Source organism: Platalea leucorodia (genome assembly GCF_965183815.1).
Source record: "Platalea leucorodia genome assembly, chromosome: 4".
Taxonomy (NCBI): domain Eukaryota; kingdom Metazoa; phylum Chordata; class Aves; order Pelecaniformes; family Threskiornithidae; genus Platalea; species Platalea leucorodia.
Window position 1 is genome coordinate 91,449,195 of NC_138826.1, and position 23,482 is coordinate 91,472,676.

Sequence of the window (23,482 nt, forward strand, 5' to 3'; positions counted from 1 at the left end):
GATTTGTTTCCTCTGGGTCATTCCAGCCCTTAAAATGTATACACACCAGCAGAAGCTGTGATGGTTTATTGAAGCTTGTAAAAAGGTGTCTTTTTTCTTTTTGTGTGTTTCTGTAAACCCCTAATGCAAGGAACAAGCTCTCTGGATTCATGTACTAATATCTTCTTATAGGCTAATATAACTTGAAATGTGATCTGCAGTATAGGATGATTTTGAAGTCCACTTCTCATCTTCATATAGTGTCTGTTGGCTGTTTATCCGCTTATTCAGGATAAGAATAAACTCTAATAACTTGGTAAAGTAAGGATGGGACATGAACATTTCCAAGATCTAAGGAGTTAAACACTTGGGAAGGATTCCAATAGCACCAGTCAGTTCATCTCTCTATGTTCATGTACATTTTATAATGTTTCCTCTGATGACAGGATTTCATGAGCAGGTATTTTATATATCTAGCTGCTAGATATTGTTCTGCTGTGTGAAGATATCTTTCTTCAAAATACCTCACTGATTAAGGACTGGAGGATGCAGAGGCACTTTCTGCAAAGTCTTTTGCGAGTTGCAATCTGGCTGCAAACAAAGCAGATTCTGATGTGGTCCTGCAGGCCACCAAAGATGGGCATCGTGCCAGACAGGAACCACGCTGACACCCTTTGCTCAGCCTTTGTTCCCCCCCTGAACCAGAATATGGATTTGTACTGTGGCTTGCCAGTTTAGTCATCTATTGGAAAAGAGCCAAGATATCGCAGCCTGGATTCAGAATTCTTTTGTCTTTGAGTACCTTTCTTTAAAAATCAAAAAGCCCATCTCCAGATCATTTTGATCCCATCCGCAAAAGCTGGTCAAGCTGTGTTTGCCTCAATCCATTTCAAACTTTGCCAAAGTATGCTGGCTACTGTTTTTGAAAAAATGATGAGTAAAACCTGTCACCAAGTATTTCATGGAAACAAATTATAATTCTAAGGACTATTTTGGGAATTAGTGCTTCATAACTGAGAATCAAATGGTCCCCCACCAATTTTAGTTTTCCAGATACAGTCATGCAAAGGAAACCCCAGCAGAGCTATGCCATTAATTATCTGGACAGTACGTGGGCTTTGAGCCCCAGCATTAACGCAGAAATAACTTGAGAAATATTGAATTTGATGTTTTTAGATAAAAAAATTTGCATATAAGCCCCCTGCAAAATCAGGTTATTGGCTGTAGGGACTTCTTTACATTCCTGCAAGTTAACAAAAAGCTTTGGTTCTTTTTCTTTAAGTTGTAACTTTTCACCCCTTTAGCAAAATATATGAAGTCTTGCAGGGAACAGTAATAAGAAACACGACCTGAGTGTTTAATTTAGAAAAGCAACTATTATACATGTTCAGATTCTTTTGGAAATAAAAAATATTCAGAAGTATTTTGGCTTCTGGATTTAGTAGATCTGCAAATCAGCTGCACTCACTGTATATGGGGGAATTATTTTAAATAGCACAAATCAGAGTTACACAGCTCAGCTACCACTGATTTCCAAAGAAACTGGGAGTTTAACTTCCCATTGTGTCAAAGAAAATCTTCCCCCTACTGTAACAGCCAAAATGGAGCTAAGGTGCAGTCGAGGAAAACCTGACACTGTTCACCTTTGCATGGAGTTTCCAAATACTGAGATATATGCGAGTTTCTTCAGTCATAATTATCCCTAGCATCATTAATCTTCATTTATAGAAGTCCTTACTAACATATTGACACAACAAACCCTAATGACTTTGAAGGACCCCTTACAATTTCAAAGATCGATAATCTACATTTTAAAAAATCTTTACTTCCCTATTGACTTAGTCATATTATGCATCAGTTGCACCAACTCTTAAACTCATCTCTTTTTCTGAAGGCTATTGTAAAAGAGAAGAAAAAGCAAAAGCAAAAGCAAAAGCAGGAAAGATCATCAATGTGTGAAAAAATTTTTAATGAGCATTCTGTGCTCCAGACAGACTTCAGCAGGGATATAAACAGCTGACTCTGACAAGCCGTCTCCAGGCTTGTTGTGCTTATTTCAGGGATATGGCACAAATGAGAAATCCCAAGTCAGCAGCAAGAAAAAACAGAGGCTGAGGCAGGGCATGGGGAGCCAGGCTCTGAGGTGCAGTTTAAGCAACAACCAGGGTTACAAACTGGGGTTTCAGATTACAGCTTTTCAGTGTCAGGTGCATGGGTGCCAAGTCCATCCTTCTTGCTCTTGAGAAGACTGGTTTGAAGACATGTCTGCTCCCTTTATCTTGGCTGATTGTTAAAGTTTCATCAATCTGGGCAGAAAGTCCACGAGCTAAAAGAGATAAGAACTCACTGTTTAAAACAAAACACAAAGCTCACTTTTTTGCTGCACACAGGACTCTAAGTTCTCCTGTGTAGTTCCTGGGTGTGCACATACTTGTATTCCATTTATATTGTCTTCTGGAAAGAAACAAGAACTCTGCTTTTTCTTTTTCATTTTACTGGGGACCCTGATACTATGGTGGTGTGTGCCTTACCTGAGCACATACACCTGTGAATCAGCCCACAGTACCAGATCTATTTGTGCTACAGTAGCTGTGTATGAGAAGACAAGAGTGGCATATCAGTCTCCAAAAGGATGTTGTCAAGGTTATGAGTCCAAAAGCTGATATACCTTGAGGGTGGCTGAAAGAAATCCATAAGGATATTTTATTATAAGATTGATCCTGATCCTCCTACTCATTGCTGGCCCTTGGAAAACAAATAAACCTGTGCAAACATATCGTGTTCACTGACAGATATGGCAGGCAGGCAGGCATCAGTTTAGCATCACTGCCTGTTTGCTATTTCTGTCATAGGGAACATGAATTGATTTGGTGACCATTGTTTCACAGCCTGTGTTTAAGGTTTCAAGTGTTGGACTGGTCCTTTTGCGAAGTATACTGATAGCCCCTTACAAGCACTCCTTTGTAGACAAGAGGCTACCGTGAGACACAGTTTCTACCCTAAAACTAAAAACTCTATCAAAATTTGTATTTCTTTGGGCTTTTTGTGATAGCTAAGTTTTTTTACATTGATAATGCAATAAGGTAATCTAAATAAATTAACGGTGCTTTTGAATCTGAGCATAGTTTAATATTCCTCAAAATACAAAACAATAAGCTTTATATTAAATTTTAAATACCTCAACAAGATAAAAAGCTACTTAAAAATATGCCTGATCATGAATGCTTGCTTGCCAGAAGGAATTTGTTATGGAATCAGAAAACACTCCAGGTAGATAAATAAAGTAATTGAGTATTTTTGGATTTACTAGATGAAAAGGCATGATAATTTATTTTCATTTAAAAAATTTCACTCAGAAGCTGAACTTATTCATCTGATGCCTATCATATAGTTAAAACAAACTAAATTCTTTATCGTTTGTGGTGCAGAATTCCTGCTCCGACTTGTCTGGGAATTTGCACTAAATTAGAAGTCCGAGGGAAAGTCTTGCTATTCACAAGAAGAAAATGAGTCTTGGTTTCTCCTTGCAAAGGAGAAAATGAAAATGAATTTTGGTTTCTCCTTGCTGTTTGTCCTGGTTTCAGCTGGGATAGAGTTCATTTTCTTCCTAGTAGCTGGTATAGTGCTGTGGTTTGAATTTAGTATGAGGATAATGTTGATAACACACTGATGTTTTAGTTGTTGCTAAGTAGTGCTTACACTAGTCAAGGACTTTTCAGCTTCCCATGCTCTGCCAGGTGCACAAGAGGCTGGGAGGGAACACAGCCAGGACAGCTGACCCGGACTGACCAAAGGGCTATTCCATACCGTATGGCGTCATGCTCAGTATATAAACTGGGGGAGCTGGCCAGAGGGCAGCAATTGCTGCTCAGGGATGGGCTGGGCATTGGTCAGCAGGTGGTGAGCAATTGCATTGTGCATCACTTGTTTTGTATACTCTTTTATCATTATTTTTTTTTCTTCCTCTGCTGTCTTATTAAACTTTATCTCAGCCCACGGGTTTTACTTTTTTTTGCAATTCTTTCCCCCGTCCCACAGGGGCAGGAGGGAAGGTGAGTGAGCGGCTGTGTGGTGCTCAGCTGCCGACTGTGGCTAAACTGCAACACTGTTCTGAAGCCCAGCTGAATGAAGGATCCACTGAGCTGCTAAAGCTGCTAGTTAAATCACCCTTCCTGGGTGAGTCTGCTTTTCTCAGCTGCGTTGCCAGGGCAGAAGCACTGCTGGCACCAGTGTTGTGATGTACAATACAGCCTGTGCCACACGTGTGCCTTGAGTTTGGGAACTGGTATGACTATGAGAAGCAAGAAACCCAGTAGTAGCAGTAGCATGCTTGCAAGTGATGCTGATGTGGTTTTTGACATGGATGGACTTTCATTAGTGGTCATACTCTTCCTTGGTCACTGGGTTTCTTTTCTTTTGTTTTGTGAAAACAGTATAAATAAAATGTGTGGGACAGTCCTGGACAGCCTAAGGAACTGACTGAAAATTTTAAGTCTTTGTGGAACTGAGTTAGAAATGTAGCTCATTGAAATAATTGTCCCCAGGTATCTTATTTTCTTTGGATAACTCATCATTTCTGATTGCTTTGCAGGAGTTTTTAAGTCTTGTGTCTAGATTTGTCATGTTTTCTATTAGGAAAATGAACTAAAAGGTGTCAAGCCCTCAACAGGGCTCCATATAGTCTAACACAAGTCCCACATGTGTGTATCTTTGAGAATGTAAACTTTTTTTAGGGGACAAAATCCCATAGCAATGAACAAAATCAAATGTGATACCATAGGCCAGTGTGGACAATACTACACCTGGTTCTGGAGAGGGAGTGGAAGGGTTGGACTCGATGATCTTAAGGGTCTTTTCCAACCTTAATGATTCTGTGATTCTATGATTCTATGACTCATAGCCCTTGCAGACAGATGGGGTGGTGCAAGTTCATTCTTTCGGCTTCTAGCATTCATTGGGGCTCTATTAGCAAGTGCAGTAATGCTAAGGCTGCATTGAATCAGCACGTGACAAGCTCCTGGCTTTGCCTGACCCTGGGGCTGTGGAATTGATTTGTTCTGAGCAGAGATAATATAGCACTTTGTTAAAAGCTATGGTAATGGCCTGTGTGCATTGCCTCAATGCCCTCATGACTGTTTCATGCACAAGGGGTGAAATTCACTGGTGAGTTAGGACAGCTGTTTAGATGGCTTAATGGATGATGTGTGTCGTATTTATGGTTTCATACCACTAGGGCAGTGCAAGGGACTTGAGGCATGCTGGTGAATATTGTGAAATGCTTTGCAAACTCTTAGTGTTGTGAATTGTGCCTTAAAGATACCGTTGATCCTCTGATCCTTGCAACAGATTTTCTCCTAGCCAAACTTTCAGTTATCCACTGACTGATACTCATCTAGTTGCCTATGTGTAACTCTATTACTATACATGGGACTCCATGGTCAGATGTCAGTATTTAAATTCTACCACTGGCTTGCACTCCCTGGACTCCCAGGACAAAACTTTGTCATCAGAAGTATCGTATATTACGGACATGGGTAAATATACCTTGAAGTTTACTAAAGACTATGCCTAAGTAGAAATGCTTCTGAGCACTGATGATTAGTTCTGCTTATTTGTCTTCTTGATTTGCTGTATGTTTAAATCTGATGCAGCAGAGCAGAAGACAATGGTTTTCTTGTGCTGACTGCTTGCTACAGACCAAACGAAACTGTCTTGAATGGGCTGGGAGAAAGCCTCCAGAGGACATGGGTGGTCAGGTGAAAAAGGAGAGAGACTAGCTTTCAGGAAGCCTACAGCAGGAGCAAAGACTGGGGGACAGCTGAGAAGGTTGATGAGGAGGCAAACAGCTAGCTTTTTGAGGTGGTGGAAAGAGAGTTAAGGAGCCAGATGTGACTGAAGGGGTTCTGGTCTGAGGGCAACCTTGGAAAGAAGAATCCATCCCACCAAGGGCAGATTTATTATAAGCTCTTTTATTTCTGTTCAGTTTTACTCAGCACCACCAAGTTTTCTCTGTTTTAAAATAAGTTTGTGTCTAGGTTATAATAATGACTTTGAATTATTAGTCCTGATGAAGTTTTAGGGTACTCTGTAAGAAATGGTCCACCACAGGCCTCTGATTGACTTTGATCTCATTGTATTTTGTATGAAAAATCATATCAAAAGTTCTTGAATGTTATAACAACTGGAACATTGCAGAATATGTGTAACCAGTTTTACTACTGGGAATCACACTGGAGGTTACAGTCATTCAGAAGGGCTGGTGAAGGGCTGTATCAGTCCTTTACTCTGGTCTCTTGTTGCATTAAGACCGTGCAGGGTACTGACAACAATGTTCAGAAGCTGAGGTAAATACCTACAACACATTGCAGCTAAATAATGCTGTCTAGTTTACTTTATTCGGGCAAATTAGGGGGTTGCCTCTCATTTTGGTGTTTGAGGTCTACATTCCTAGCATTTAGAGTCTCAGTGTCTAGAAAAGAATAGCCCTAACTGACACATGGGAGACCTCTGAAGGGCTCAAACCTTTGCCTTTTTGTAAAAGTTCCTTCATTATGAAGTTATAGTATTTTAGTATGAATGTACCTTTGTCCTTTCTGTTGATGATTTTACACTGTTTAGAAGACAGCATTCATAATGCAGAAATAGAGGGTGTTTGTATTCAATTTTAAAAGCAATAAGTACCCTTGGTGCAGAGGACAGAAACTAAATCAAAGACATCCCTTCTTCCAGCCAAGTACCCACTAGATAGCCACATGCTCCCTTTTCTCCTTCCTTCCTGAAGGAGTCCTACTGGAGGTAATGGCATTCTTTGGGGACATAAGATATGTGGTTTCAACCTCTCTGAGCTGAAGAGTGCACTGAATGCAGACCTCCCAGTTCCATAATATAGGCTGTAATATAAAGGGTAAGCAGCAGCAGTACCATCTTTTCCTTGGTTTGCACTTTTTTGAAGTGCCTGTACCTTAACATTTGGTGAGGGGTCTGACCCTGTGGGTAAGATGTATGTGTTCAACATGCACCTTCTGGATGCGTGGGACTGTCAAAGGATGTAAGAGTTGTTCTGCATATTCCCAGGTTCTTGACTGGAATTAGGTAGGAGAAAACTGCCTTATATTTAGATGAGAGAAGTTGCAAGCATGCAGAGAGATGTGTGTGGATGCCTTAGGAGCTACTAGGTGAGGCTGGAAAATGTCAGTGGGGTCTGTCAAAATATTAGAGGGAGGCATCCACTCATCTATTGTCAATCTGTCAGCACTGCGTCATCAAACTCTTTTGTCATATTTGCTAAATGTCTCAAACATGGATAATCTTATCTCTTGTGGAAGTTTGTCCCAGAGATAGATTCTCTTAAATGAGAATGCTTTGTGTGCAGCTTTCACTAACTTAATTCTGAGTGTAATTAATGTTTAAATATAGAAACAAAGGAAGATGATAGTCATTTTAGCAGACATGGGGAAGAAAGATATTAGATGTTCTTATCTAGCTTGGGCATTAATTGAAAGTTTCAGTTATATCAAGATCAGAACCTGATCCCAAAGTTGCCATTTACTTGAAGATAAAATAGAAGAGTCAGTCAAACACTTTCATATCAGTATCTGTCACTGCAATCTAAAATGTTAATACAGTGTCTGTTGGAATTCAGTAGATAACATTCCTTGGCCTTCTGCCAGGGTATAAAGGAAAATAACTTTCTCTGGTTGCCAAAATGCCAATAGTTCTGATGGCTCACTGGGACATGGGTGCAGAAATCATGTCAATAGCAGAGTTATGCCTATTTCTTCCCTGTGCTTCCAGCTCCACCACAGCAAATGGCTGCCTTCATTTTTGCCTCCATCCCCACCACCACCTTGACAATGAAACTTGGCTGTCCTTGAGGCAGCCATGGAGAGAGAAGTTGGAGAGGTGCAATGAGATATCATGCATTTTTCTTTATACTGATCACTTAAAAATATTTCTGTTTATATTTGGCAAATATTATGGTTTCTTGTTGTTTTTCTAAGACAGGTAAAAGGGAAGTGCATAGCAGTTCTTTATTTTGGGCCTAATCTCGTAATCCCAGTGTCAAATTTTTATTAACTTTCCATGAGTGAGTACCCAGGATCTTTTCCTTAAATACATTCAGATTTTGTGTTGTGATGGAAAGGAGATGATTGTGCAAAAGATTGTATCTTGTAAATGTTACATACTTAGTTGATTTTACAGTCAGAAATGCCAAACATTTTAACATTTTCAGCCCTTTCATTTATTAGTAATGTTATCTTCCCTTGGATAGCTGGCCCACCAATCAGCTGGTTTTTTTACACCATTTCTGTTTTGGAAGATTAAGCTTTCCCTTGCTTTTTTGTTAGGAAAATATTGTAAGATGTTAGGACTGAAAAAACATTGATAGCATGCTTACCCTGCTGTTACTTTTTCCTACCATGAGTAAATGTTGACATTTCCCTAATACTGGAATAAGATCTACTTTTCCAGTGTCATATTTTTTTCAAATTAGTCCCGTTGATTCGTTATGTATACTAAGTAATGCATTCTGCTAGATTCCTTTATCTTTATACCTAGGAAAATAGAGTGCCTACATTTGCATGCCACCGTTTTGACTAAACCATAAAAATAGTATGAAAGAAATTGTTAGCCCCCTAGATAGTTGTCTTTATTCAATTAGTCTTGGTTTAGTAGCACCACTCTCTTGGATCTGTTGATCAGAATTTTCCTTGTTTCATTAACTTGTTAAGTGCTCAATTAATGTAGCATATAGTAGTACATTATTGTTAGCAGTTCCAGATTTAAAATATTATTTTTTGGGCTTACAGTTTTATTCCAAATTTTTCATTTGCCTAAATGTACATCGTATCAGAAATAATGTCTTAAGTAAACTTTTCCTTCAGGTAGAAAAAGAAAGCAATGGACGTTAGATGCAGTTTTGATCAGGGAGGAAGAGAAAAGGAAGAGAAGGATTGTTTAGTGACCTGGAGACTCCTATTATACAGCATGAAGCAGGGTGCTATGCCACAGTGAGCTGATGGGGTTGCTGCAGTTTCCTGTACCCACTCCCCAGCCCCTTCTCCCTTTCTGGAAACATTTTTACTCATTGACTGTATTGGCTAAAGAGGATCCTTCCAGTACAGACAGATAGTATAGGAGCTATAAATGGGAAAATGATTGCAAAATTTTAATTGTAAATATCAGAGTGCATGTACACAAATAAAACCTTTTGAGGAAATGCCATTCTCTATTTTTATATAAATACTCTAATGCTGATAACAAGGCACTACTGAGTTACTCCAAAAATGTGAATCCTTATGTGCAGGTTTCCAGCCTTGGAATTTGCCATGCATTGTAGAAGAGCTGTGTCTGAATCTTTTGACAGCTTTGGAGCTCAGACGGTAGGATGACCTTGAGGTATATTGGAAGGTTATGACTAGTACAAAGTTTATGTCCAAGACCCTGAAACCAACTTTCTTTGGTGGAGAAACCAAGTAGATTTTTCTCCACTGGTATGACAGTGTTTGTTTTTTCCTGTCTTTTTCCTCAGAGAATTGCTCATAAAATTGTATTAATGTCTGGGACTATCAAACAAGAATATAATTGAAAAGAAAATCTGAATAGTTTACAGTTTTCCTTACGTTATGTTTTCTCCAAATTCAACATGTTAAGGTCATGTCATTTTTATACGTCAAATATAATGGGTCAATATCACATTATAATTAGAGTCTGACCCTTAACAGTATCCAGATATGTAAAATTACTGTAATGGCAGGATTAGGGCCAATTCTATCTCCAAAGTCAAGATCTGGTTTCAGGTATGGAGGCCATATACCCCAGTGCTGGTCTTAGGGTTTTCTGCACTGCCCCTCAGGCTTTCCAATATACATTCCATACACCCAACATACATTCCATACATGCAGTGATAACTGTGTCTGCTGGTATCTACTGCACACCCCTGTTATCCTACTCAGGGGATTTCACGTACTCAGGTTGGGAGGTTTGTGCCTAGAAAATCACATCCCGTGTGGAGATTATTTCTATAGCATTCAGGGGATATGTTAATCTGTCTTTCATCTGCATTAATTTTCTGCTGATGATGTCTAAAGACTGTGCCCTTCTCTCTTGACACTCTTCACTGAATTTACTCTATAGCAGTGTTAAGTGATTGCTTGTACAATGTCATATTTTAGAACAGCTGTTCTTTAGTCGTACAAGTGCCAAGGAAATGTTCAGAAACAGTCAGCTATTCTGGGGAATAGCAGGAGAAAAATACTTTATGTGTTTTTGGGTAGCAATTTACAAAGCTTCTTTCTGAACCAAAGTTTTTAGTTCTGTTCTTTGGGGGGCTGACAGGGATTTACCATTTTAAGGCTCACTGGGGCAGTCTTCCACTGCAGTAGAGATTTGTAAAAGAGTCTCACCTTTTTGGAAGATCAGGGAATTGATCTGAGCTGAAGCTGCACAAACCAACAGCTCCAAAGCAGCAAAGCCTGTGTCTGTATGCATGCATATGTGCATGCGTATGCATGCAGAGATATGAGAGACTTGGATGAAAGAGAAAAATGCAAGGTCATCACTGATGAAATAGCTTACGTGGACCATTTTAGTGTTTTTAAAATGCTTATAATTTATTTATGGGAGCTTCACAAAATACTAAGTGCTTTTCAAACATAACTGAAAAATCAGGGAATTTTCCACAACATCCAGCTTTAGGTGCTCTGAAACACCCTTCAGAGCTCATTCCTTTCACAAAGTGGGAACTCAAGCTTTCAGTGTAGGTGTGAATACTTCCCTAAATTCATATACCAAAGAGTTTGCAACCTACTGGAAACCTTCTGAAACTTTTGGAAAGTCTCTTAGCAGGAAGACTCAGTTTGGATATTGTTCTTTTATCTGCCTAATAATTCTTCTCCTGTATCAGAGTCATACTGTCCAAATAAAATTGTAAAGGTCCTATTTTATTTTTACTGTTCAAATGGAGTCTCATGTTTCAGTTCAGAAGCCAGTGAAATTTGGTCTGTGACAGATTCATTTATGTCTGCATATCATTCTGCAAATGTCATTCTGTTGTGTTAAAAAAGGTTTAGTTGTAAAACCTGGATTTGGCGTTTGCTCTGTTTCTTCTTGTTGAGCTAAAATACACAGAAAGTCAGGAAGAATTCTTGAAATATGCAGAGGGATAATAGGATAATACTGAAATTTTGACCTTCCCATTAAAGTGTGAAAGTACCATTTGATAAAGAGGTGGCTGTGACCAAGAAAAACCCACTTCTCCACATAGATGGGGACAAAGCTGTGGCATACTTACTGAAGAATGGCGGCTGCCTTGGGGGTTTAGATGACAGAAAGCAGGAAAATCATAAAAGAGCAGTCTGCTTTGTGCAGCTTTCTTTTACCAAGCTGAGCAAGAATTCTGTCTGTAGTGATGAGGAGGCTGAGGCAGGAGCTGCCAAGTCTGTCTTGTTCTTTTTTTCCCCATAGATTTGTATAACTCTTGTACTCAAATTGTTCTCAAGTAAAGGCAGTAGGCTTAGAATTCTTTTTGCAAAATACTTCTGGCTTCAATATCAAGTGTCCTTGAATGACTGAAGTATGAAGCTGAATGCGTGGGTTATTCTGGGTGAATGCAGAGCTGTGGAAAGGATATGCCTGAGAAAAGAGTTCTGTTAAGACCGACACAAATCTTGGGTGCATTCTGCCATTGTACTTTTGGGCGCAAGTTATTAGAATTGCTTCAGCTGAGTCTGTGTGCCAGGACTGTGTGTGAGGAGAGCTAGGGCTCGTAGGAAGCTGACTGAGTTGCTGGGAAGGTCAGAATTATTCTGGATCCAGAATTTGAACCCAAGACTATGTATGTGTCCGATGAGAAGGGAGCAAAGATGAAGCAGTTAAGCCTGTAATTCAACCTCAGTGGAAAGAATCAATCATACAAAAGATTGGAATCATCATTAGATTCCTTCAGTGAGATGGAAGACTAAGGAAAACCAAAGTTAAGTTTTAAAAATATGACAAATAGCAGAAAGTATTGTACCTATGAACAGCAAAATGAAATGATTTTTAAAGTAAAATGCTTATTCAAAACTTTGCTCAGTTTTGTTATGTTATGTAAATTTACTACCGGTAGAAAAAAAAGATTACCGGTGCTAAACTTTCATCTAAGATGCATTGGCATGTGTCAGATTAACTGTGGAAATTTTGTGAAATGGAACCCAGAAGGTGTGCTAACTGCTAGACACCGCAGAGTGGAAAGTAAATATATTTCCAGTGAGTGAATATTGAGAAAATAAGCATCTGGAAGAAATGGGAATTTTTGATTCTTAATTGCATCATTCACCCCAGAACATCTGCCAGAGATATTAAGAGCAAATATAACTGTATCTGAGAGAAGATATAAGTTTAAATAAGGAAGGAAGAAGAGTAATATTGTGCCATCTTGTTACACTGCTGCACGCTGCGCATATGAAGGCTGTGTAAATCTTTCTTCTCCTAGTTTTGGTTCAAAAACACCTTAGGAGAATAAAAATACAGTTTCCATGCCTATGTTTGCCTTTTCAGAACATGGGAAAATCCAGAAAATCTCATTTATGATAAGTAAATAATCCATATTTTTGCATATTTTGTCCCTCATGATAACAATACATAGTATACTACAAAGCTGGGTTGCAGAAGACAAAGGGCATCCTGCAGAGGTTATGCCCTGGAAACATCTGAGAAAAGAATTAACCTTTTGTCCTACTTACGCCACTCCTCTTCATAGTATAGTTTAGATGTGCATAAAGGCTTCTTTGGTCTTTGCTGTCACACCAGCCCTGGAAACTGCTCTTTGGGGACTGGAGGAACAAAGTGTGGTCAGTCCCCGCCTAATGTTAGAGAAGAAGAAGGGATGGGATGTAAACAGCTGAAAAGTGGGGAATTAGGAGGATCCCCATTATGCCAATGCAGGGACAGTGCTCACTACTCTTATCTCATGCCTTTCTTGATTTTTCAGTTTTTGCCCTGTGTCATTAGATATGCTTTCTTCTAAGCTATTTAAGGACAGTACATATTTCCCACCCTTCCCCAGTCACAACATTACTGTCATTACGTTTTTCTGGGTTTACTCTGAAAATCAGCTTGTGTAGAGGAAAATGACTGAAGAAAAGAGCATAGCTACCAGAGAGGGGCTAGGTATATTGTACTTTACAAATCTGAAGTAAAACCTAAATATTAGGGAACATGAAACAATTTTTAAACTGGTGTAATTTTAAATTTTCTTTAAAAAAAAACAACAAAAAACAGAAGGACGACTGCATATTATTGCCTGTAAAAATGCCATATTCTAGAACATCTGTTCTTTAGTTATAGAAGTACCCAAAAATATTCAGAATCAATTAGCTATTTTTAGAAATAGTGAAACACAAAAATCTTTTAATTATTTTGGACTAAGACCTCAATTAATAGATTATCAACATTTTATGTTCATGTTATAGGCATTTAAAACTTGAGGATTTTGCTGAAAGTCGGAGCAAAACTAAATTAGAGCAGTCTGAATGGCATATAGAAATCATACTCTTATTTTTTGCAGTTCATGTGGTTTATTTCATCACAGGCGATATTTTACCCTCATTCTTTTTTCATCTTTTTGAAATAAACATTCCTAATCCGTTGGGTGCTAATGACAGTAAGTACTGAAACTATTTCTAAAAATAATTAATTTGTTGAAGAGAATACCTCTCTCAGGTCTAGTTCTTGCTTCTATTTTCAAATATAACTTAGTCTAATGAGCATTTTTAACCTGTATACACAATAAATCCTGTGAAGAACTCACATTTAAAACTTTCATACCAAACAGTGGTGTAAGGAAAATAATGTAAAAAGCCCCACTTATCAAACTGATATTGGCTGCTAGAAAAGCTCTCCTAAAAATCTGTTCTATTGTCCGAACAGATTTGTAGGAGAGATTATAAACCAATTTGCTCTTCTGCTGGGCGCTAGGAATACAACAGTCTACACTTAAGCAGCATTATGACCCACACTAAAAATATGAGAAAATGCCAAATTATGGCTTATCCTAATAGAGTCATTGTAGGAGAGGAGTGTTAAACTATAAAATATCACTCAATTTTTCATAACAATGATCACTGGGAGGTAACAATTTCAATAGTTTTTAATTAAGTTTTTATGTTTGGCATTTATTTTGTACTTTATTGTATGGAAAAATCTCCTAGGTTCATGCATAGCAAAAATGAATAATTAAGGAGGAGACAGATGGGACATATGAGATTTCTTTCTTACAGACCACCTGCAGAAAAATGTGGAAGTGGTATTTTACAGCTATTGAGTGGGATTTATAAGCTTCAGACTATTTCTGTGTCCCTTTATTAAAGTGAATTGTCTACAACGAGGAAATAAATCAGTGATGTATTTCAAATCCAGGAAGTCTGTCTGCATCCTCTAAGTTTAATTTTTTTTTCTTTGAAGGAGAAAGTTCACTGTTTTAAGAGAGCTTTGAAAACCAGTCTAGATATGCTGCTACCATAACTAGTAACATTTTAAAAGCTCCTGAAATAATAGCTAGGGAAGTATGTTCCTCAAATGTCCTTTTGCTTCTTCCTCTGACTTTAGTGTTATATTTGGACGTGAAAGTCATTCCTCTGCTGAGTCCTGGCAATGTCTGAGATCTCAGAGGTCAACTTTACAGTGGAGGATAAATCAGTGGATATATTTTAGCTTGCTTTAGTTATACACATATATTATCAGTCCTAGAGCAGACATAGTCATAGAGCAGTGACCTATTAGACCTGTTTCAGTATTGTGGAAATGTCAGATTCTCCTGAGGGCAATCTCCCAAAAGAAATGACTAGCCAGGGACCAAGGCACATCTCTGCTGATGTAGCTCTTTCCCTTAGGGAGGATCTAATCTTGCACACTTAAAATGTGTGTTAATGTTAAAATGTTCAGGTATTACCTCCTGGGGGTGCTTCTTTTTCTACCTCTGCATTGATTATACAGGGACATCCAGTTTAGATTAGATGCCAAAGCTGTAGGCATACAACATATGGTAACATGTGTCATTGCTTTTGTAGAGAACAATGGAAATGCCACTTTCTTTACTGTCATAATATAATAAATGATGGTATAAAGATTCAGAAAGTGAATAAAAATGTCAAGATGCATTGCTGTGTTAAAGTTTTGGATCATTCTACTTAGAGATAATTTCTTGTATGTCCCTGACCGTATATGTATGTATGTATATATGTACGTATGTATGCGTATGTATAATACTTGAAAAAAATAAGCAGGAACAAAACTTCAGCAAGTCTCTCCACTTTGCAGGTTCAGACTGCTGTGCATTGCTTTTGGGGCTCTGAACCATGCATGCACTACTGAAATTTAGTTTCTGCTCATTCAGCTGACAACATATTCGTGTAATATGTGTGTTGCTAGACTCCAGAAATGACTGTATGGGAAGGGAAATGTGGATGAACATGCCACTCCCTTGAAGAGGTGAGACAGAGGATCAAAAATAATCAGATAGCATCCGTATATGCAGCATATTTGCTCAAGTAAAAATCTAAGCAAAGAGCAGCCACTAACCATGAATGTCAGAGTAGTTGTGTGTGAAATAAAAGGAAATTCACAGTGTCCATGTTTACTTTTATATTGTGGGTCTTGTTCCTTAAAAATTATAGGTACCCAGCTGTAATATAACTCCTAGGCAATGCAGTACTTTCACGTTATGAATCAGCTGTTAAAGCAAGGCTGTACCACTGAAGTCAGGAAAGGCTGGCTCACTCTGCTGCATCTTCAGTTTCTGATTTCCCCATCTTTATATTTGGCTTTAAAATGCTCTGCTAACTACAGCTGCACCTGGAGGATATGCACTAGGATTATTCTCAAGGTTTCCCTGACTTGTGAGCCCTGTGAAGACAAAACTCCCCCTAGATTTGTGTATGCGATCAGACAAGGTATCTATCTCATGAATGACGTTTTGTCAAATCCTACAGTGTATCCACTTGCTGTTCAGCTTTTAAGGCAGTGAATGGAAGGGGAAGGCAATTCTTGTTTTGTGACAGTCTCCCCTATACTTGGCTCCCTTCACAACACATCAGTGCCGCAGACCTGGACAGTTATTTAATGCTCATCTGTTTTTTCTGGTGTGCGTTCTAGAACTAAAGCAGTAAAAACATTTGTTGTGAGCCAGTGTAGATACTCCTAAGGAACTGTGGGTAGCTGGTTATTTCCCCATAACAATTTCATCTAACCTTGAAAAGAGGTATGGCCCTGTGGATATTTATAAATGGCCACTCATTTGTTGTCATTTTTGACACGTTGTTAGGCACTGGAAGACAAATACACTGTACTACTCTGTACTGTACATGGCGTTCAGCTTCGCACTTGGGACTTTTGAAAGAGTATATGCAAACTAACCGACAGATAACAACTGCTTCACAATCTACTGATCTTTCAATTATTTAACTAAAATTCACTCTTCAAAGCAATCTGAGAGTTGAAGTTTTGAGGTTCTAAAGTTGACCTCTGTGAGGAAAATCCTACATTAAAGTAGCAAAAAGGTCAAGGAATATGCAGCCATAAAAATATATACAGCCAGTATATGGATGCTATAATTTTATGTGCAGATGGTCATTTGCCTATACATTAAGTGCTTCCTTGCAAGTTCCTATTAGCAACATTTGAATTAAAATGTGATCATTTTTATTTTTTTTTTTTTTTAATTTTCATTGCTCCCGGAGGGCCCACCCCTCTTCTTTCCCCCCCTCAACATTTCACAGTGGTGAGAAAGATGTGAGAACTGTGAATGCCACTTCAGACTCTCCCTTTAGCATGAGCAGTCTCTGGCACTGATACAGTGCCTCATTGTCAGGGGCTGAGAGAGCATTGCTCCGGATCTTGTGGGGGAAGGATGGATCTGGGTGTTGGGTAACATGGCAGAGGAAGAGCTGTGGGAGCTGGACCTGGTGAGGGGTGGGAAGCTTGCCTTGAACAGCGGCCCCTTCACCACCCCTTTCAGCAGCAGCAGCAGCAGCACAGCACTGTAGCCTTCCTTCTGCTCCATGGAAGGAGGCATGGTTGTTTGGTTGGTCTGTGAGTCTCATGTTCAGTCCAGGAGGTTTGACCAGTTTGGGCTAATGTAAAATTAGTTTACTAATAATTTACTTACATCCTGCTCCAGGTATGCTTCTTATGGTCCTGGAAAGCTCAGGCCCAAGAGCTGCCCAGCGAGCTCTGCTGTGCTCTGTGCTTGCATCTCAGCAGTGGTCTAGATACACAAGGTGCCTGGCTTATTTCATGGATGGACAGTAACGAAAAGAGATCATGAGCTGGCCTGGCATGGCCTCTCGCATCGCTGGATGCACTGTATGAGCTTCCGTAGACATACAGGGTAAAATGCCAAGCATGAAGCCATGTCTTCATTCTCCAAAAAAGTCCCTGAATAGTTATGATTTTTTTTCCCTGTATCTTGTTTTTTAATAGGTTTCTCTTGAAGGTGTGAATTACTTTAGATGCTTTCATTACCTGACAGTTTTTACAAAGCAGGCTTCTGGAGTTCTAGGAACTGTGATGTTTTTGCAGCTTCTGACTTTGGATAGCAGTGAGAGTGGTATATATGTTTCTTATCAACAGCTTCTATTAACCAAAGTTCCTTCAGAAACAAGTGCCAGGGAGTCTGCTAGGAGCATCTTAAAAGATACCTTTTCAGCAGAGATATCTGAAAGTATTATCTTCTGGGAATCCTTGAGCAAAAATATTCTTGATTGCACAGCTCTGAATGGTTCTTCTGGCAGTTTCTCCTCTTTTATTTTGCTTGTTGAAATGTGCTTTCTTTTCCTCTGTCTTGAAGAATAGCCAGCCTCTTCCCAGGCCATCCAGTTTCAATTCATAGACTCTGTCTAGATACTTATTGATTCATCATGCCCATGGCTTAGAGACTGGCTATTTATATGGAATCAATAATGTAGTGGGAAGGTTGTAGCAGGGGAGATCAGTCTAAAAGAGGGGATTTCACAGGACTAGACATGTGCCTTGTTAGCAGCTTCTTTCTAAAGGCCTGAGTTAAGTTCCTCCCCTGACTCTGCACTTCAAAGAGCTTGCCTGGGGCTCTACAGAAGCAAGCCGAAACTTAAAATTAAGATCTTTCTTTCAGATGGCGAACTGTGTGCTGGGACATCCTACGGAGTTTCTCTTAACACATGTGGGGGAGTCTGAAGCACTGTGGGGAAGTCCTAGAAGGCAGGGGTGGAAAAGGAAAAAGAAACAGCTATGTAGTTTTCAGAAGGGCGAGTATGCATACATGTGCCTGAAGTTTGTGGGAGGAATATTTCAAGGTATATTTGGTAATTTGTTTTAATTGACAGATTAAGTAAAAACGCATTACAGAGCTGCAAAATGGAATGTTATGTATTATTAAAATATGTTACAGAATTAAAGAAACTTTAAATTAGTACAGAGATACCATTCTATCCAGTCATGAAAATACATAAGGCAAAGCAAAACAAAGCCAAAACAAACCCTAAAAGAAAAAAATTGACACAGCAACTAATACTCTATCTGTAAAAAAACAACTAGCTAACCAACCAACCAAGCAAGCAAAAATCTTGGAGAGTTTTTAAAATGTGGAATTTCAAAAATTAAATGCTTTTATAGATAAGTTATGTTAAATTTCATCACATATTTATGTGATGAATGTACACACACATATGGATGTAAGAAAGTATTTTCAGAATCATATGGTATATTTTTATTTAAATATCCTTTCTAGATGAACGGGTGCACAGGTGTAAACAACTGCCTTTCTGTATGGAAGAGGGATATAGAGTGACTCAATATTATGAATATTATGTTTGGAAAAATTCTGCGCAATGGGAATCTTGAAGTTGGCACAATTTTTGGAAGTCCACCTTGACCTCACTTAGTAGTTTCTATCAGGTCATCACTAAAGTCCCAGAGTACTTCTGTTATAGAGTGTATTCTAGGTTTGATCAGCTTAATAGTTCTTCAATACAGATATTAAACAAACAATGTTCATATTAGTGCTTAGAAAAAAGTCTTTGTGCTTCTTACTTTGAAAGTCATTGCTTTTGCTTTACTCTTCTTTTTTTGGTGGAATTTATTGAAGACTTTCCAAATAAATTTGGGGGGCTGCTGCTTTTCTAACCTTGAAGAATCTTAGCATGTAGTGAATAAGGGGCACTACGCATACTTTTTTAAAAAGAAAAGCAGAATAAAACATAAAGACTTTGATAATGGAATTCATGGTGACATTCAGGTGCTTAAATATGAATTGACCTTATTACCAAGATTTATTACCTAAATAAGTTTCTGCACCTTAATAAACAAATAAATACCTTAACTGTGGAAGCGAGATCACACATAAGGAGCTAGATGTGTGTTGAGATGGAAATAAAGCACAGGGACCCAGCTGCATCCTTCTTTGGGGAAACCATGGTTGTCCTTCCCTTGGCTTCAGCTGCTGTCTCCACAGAGGCACCTAAAGTTCACTAAGGTGCTTGAGCTATTTTCTAATAAGCGTGAGAAGCCTGAAAGCAGGCTGTTCAAAAGGACTATTGAATTTACCTCTTCACCTTGTTACGCTAATCCTATTTCATAGAGACTCCCATACACAGCACTTTTCTTAAGACGTTATTTCAGGTGAGGGTTGTGTGCCAGAAAGTAATTCAAATACTTGGGGGTAGAAAAAACCTTTTGGTTCTTTTTTTTTCTGATGCGTCCCTGAGAACATGTTAATTTGTCATCTAGTACAATGTGCCTTGAGACCATTTGGGTCAGCTGGAAAGAAAAGAAAATTAATAATGAGTCATCTAAGGAAACAGGAGAAACATATTCCCCATAAACTGTGTAAACTACAGGCTTCTGAAGCCCTGAGAATGAGGAAAAAATGTGGGGTTTTTTGTATTCTGTCAGATGCTGAAGGCTGCTCTGAGACATGTGCTACTGCTTCTTGCTGAGTCGAGATATTTGGCAGAAGGCCCACAGAGAGAGTAGGAGAGAATAAAAAGTCTTTGTACCAAATGTTCTTTTGAGTGCCTGAGAGCTGGATTGGTCTTTTTTCTCTCTGAAATCATATAATTAGTAATCTCAAACCTCAGCCTGTTAATTTACAAAATGTCTGCACGCTTTAATATATCGTTTGCTTAACATGTTTGATAACAACCTCAGAGATACTGGGGCTTTTGACTTCTTGTAGTATTTATAAACTGCGCCTCGCCCTGGGTGTTTCTCTGCCAGCTCTACACAGGCTCGTCTCGTGGATGGTGTCAGCCCACAGCCGCTAGAGAAGAAACGCGGGAAGCATCTTGCCTGCAATAAGCAAAGCAGCTCCATTTCTGGCCCGTAGGGAAACACGCAGCCTTTGCTGCCATCGATGTCCTCCCCTGTCTGCTCTGCTGCTCAGCAAACGGGGTGGCTACGGTGCAGCGGTTCCACCCTGGGCACCTGCAGTGGGAGGCAACGAGAGACCTAGTGGGCTGGCTGCAGCCGGGGAGCTGAGCTGCTTGTGAGGACTGGGCGAATGTGCAGAGCCGCCGCCTTCTCCTCCTCTTCCGGCAGGTGAACATATAAAGAGCTGCAAGATCCCAAATGATCGCTGCTTGTGATCTTGTCTCCAAACACTTTGTGGTTTCGTGAGCCTAGTGATCATCTGATTTCAAAATTGAAAGCAGGACCTAGGGAGGGCGACACTCTAGGCTGAGAGGGAGCCATATGAAGAAGAGGAAATTATCCTTCAGGCTACCTGAAAATTAGTTGTGTTTTGAGTTCCTGTGTCTTTGGCTAAAAGTTGGGCGTGAAGGCGTCATTTGTAGCCACTGTAATAAAAAGGCTCTGACTTTTGTGAAAGAGGAGATAAGCTTATTTGAGTATCACTGGCTCACTTCTGCCAGAAGACTGATTGAATAAAATTAGCTTCAGTAAGGCCAGGAGGATAAAGTCAGATGGCTGTGAGCTCTCCAGGTCCAAGAGATCCTACATGAAGTGCTCCATCTGTGGTTTTATGCTTGTAAAGATTGTGACCAGATGGGACCATGCCAGCTTGCTGTATTATTCCCATAAGTCTTTTTCTCTCTTACTGGAGATAACTCAACCCTTCAGTCCATTTCAGTACATAGGTTTTACTGCGGGAATATCTAGGCTTGATCTCACAGGGTCATTAGTGGACTCTTCTCAGGGGAATGCTTACATTGTAGTTTTCTTTGATTTTTTTCCAAAAGGGAAAAAGTCTTCCCACACAGATGGCTATAACTGGTGGCTGGCAGACAAGCTGATGGATGAGATTTTTCTTTGGCACTGTGCAGAAAAGTATGCTTGGCAATGTGACTGTGGCAAACCTGTCATTAGCTCGGTTTTTAAAGGCTACCAGAGATGCTGTCTGCATAGTGTTGTCATATGAACTCTGCTTACCATCCTTCACTCAAGTGGACTAGCTGGGTTAATTGCATGGTAGAGGCAATCCAATGAGAGGAGCTGGGCTAACATCTGCAGAATAAACACTTATTAAGAATTACTTTTGTTATTTTAAAATGGTTCTCTTGGGAGAGAAATCAAATTGAATCCAAGAAGCCTGGGAGGGGCTGCAGTTAGCAGGATCTTTTTGTGTATGTGTTGCCTACGGGTGGCACTGCAAAAATAATCAGTCAAAGCAATCAGCTCAGTTTTTTCACCTGAGAACCTGTCCCAGGATGCAAGAGACATCCGAAAAGAAGAGAAATGAAAAGCAATGTTGTACTTTTAAGTTAAACTGATTCTCTACTGGTGTAAGCAGAGCATAATGTGTGTTCTGTCTATCTGGACTTTTTCAGTGCCCAAGGTGACAAAGTGACTTTTAATAGCTCTAGCTGAGGTGCAAGGCATAGAAATGTGAATGAAGCAAATAAGACCTCAAAGCCCTGTCAATAAGGTATGTTTGTAGGGGTTTAGGAGATATTTGCATGGGAAGGAGTTCTCCACATCACAGCATTACCCAAATCAAGCAAAAAAGAAGTCTGCATGGCCTCTGGAGTGGGATGGACTGTTCTGATCAAACAGGGCAACTCTTCTGCTTGACTCACTGCAGTGTTCCGGCATGTGCCTCTCAACAGCTATTGATCTAGCAGGTAACCTGCCTAATACGAGAGAATTATCTTGACAGTCTGTGTACATTTCTTAGAAGCAAAGGTTGAGGGTTAAATGTGATTTTGCCAAATGCTGCCTCTGTCTTCCTTGCTTATTTTTGCTTTCCCAAGGTTTCTAATGCTCGCATCTGTTAGAGGTTGGTCAATACAGTAGCTGAGTAAATGTGAAGCTGCCGTGGCTCCTTATTCCCAGGTTCTGCCAATGGCAAGGCTAAGCATGTATGCTCCTTAGACACATATGGATGAACATACAGACACACTGACTCACACATGAACAGGACAGAGTCAGCCACACAGATCAATGCAGACAAAACAAAACGCTTTTCCTGGCACCCACGGTAATGCATACAGCAATCACACAAAGGATGGCCCAATCCTCTTCCTCTTCCCTGGCTGACTAGGATTGAAGTCTGCTAGTGGAGGGAGATACATATATATACAAATACACAAAATGGGTCACTCCAGTAGCTGGTCTTAGACATTCAGCCTGACTGGTAGCTGGTCCGAGGTGCTCCCATATTGCCAGTTGCTTTCACTTGGATTTACGAACCCATGAGGTCTGTGATCTCATGCCAGTTGCAGGCAATCAGATCTCTTAATCTATCACCAACTAATCTGACTTAAATTTCCCTAGCATTCACACATACCCACTCAGAGAAGATAGTTCACCCACAAAAAAGATAGCAATGGGATTTAACGAGAATGTAGGATAGCTTGCAGTGTTTGAGCACAAGGCTCAGCCAGAAAAGCGTACTGATCTATTGCTGTTTATCCTTCACTGGCCCGTCTTATCCTGACCCTTTTATTGACTCATGCTTGTTCCTTCCCAGACCACCCTGACCCCCTCGCATTCCTTGCCCCTGGTCCTTCCACTAAGCATCCCATGATGAGTCTTACACGTTTCCACAAAATGTCTGATGGCAAATTTTACACGATCCCAAAATTCTGTTCCCCCTTCATCCGATAACAGTCCCTATAACCTTGTAGGCAGTAACTCCCTTTAGCCTGCAAGGCTTTCTAGGGAGGCACTTTCTTGGGTTGACTCATCTCTGTGAGTTTCCTGCAAGGCCTAGGGGCTGATTGCTCCCCGTGGATGGCGCTGGGAGCAGCAGGTCAGGGTTCTCCACTGGTGCTTGGACTCCTCTGGTCCTCCAGGGTCTCTGTGTTTAGCATATCCTGTGCCAAAGTGAGGGCTATTTGACACATCCTCAGTTCTAGGTATTTGGAAAAGCGGTCCTCAAGAGACTTAGAGAACAGCTTCTCACTACAGAAAATTTTCTCTTTCAAAGTAAAATTTGGTATTTGTTTTTAGTTCTACACTACTTCTGAATTATGTGAATGTTTTAAATGCGCGTGGCACCAATGGAATAGATAAGTTTTTAAGTAGCCAT

General features: G+C 39.7%; 1 protein-coding gene across 1 annotated transcript in view; it reads left to right on the plus strand.

The window, feature by feature from the left end:
• Positions 1-23,482, plus strand: part of TAFA2 (TAFA chemokine like family member 2) — a gene marked incomplete at its 3' end in the record, with an annotated part of 83,731 nt that overhangs the window by 31,349 nt on the left and 28,900 nt on the right. The gene's annotated exons all lie outside the window — the stretch shown is intronic.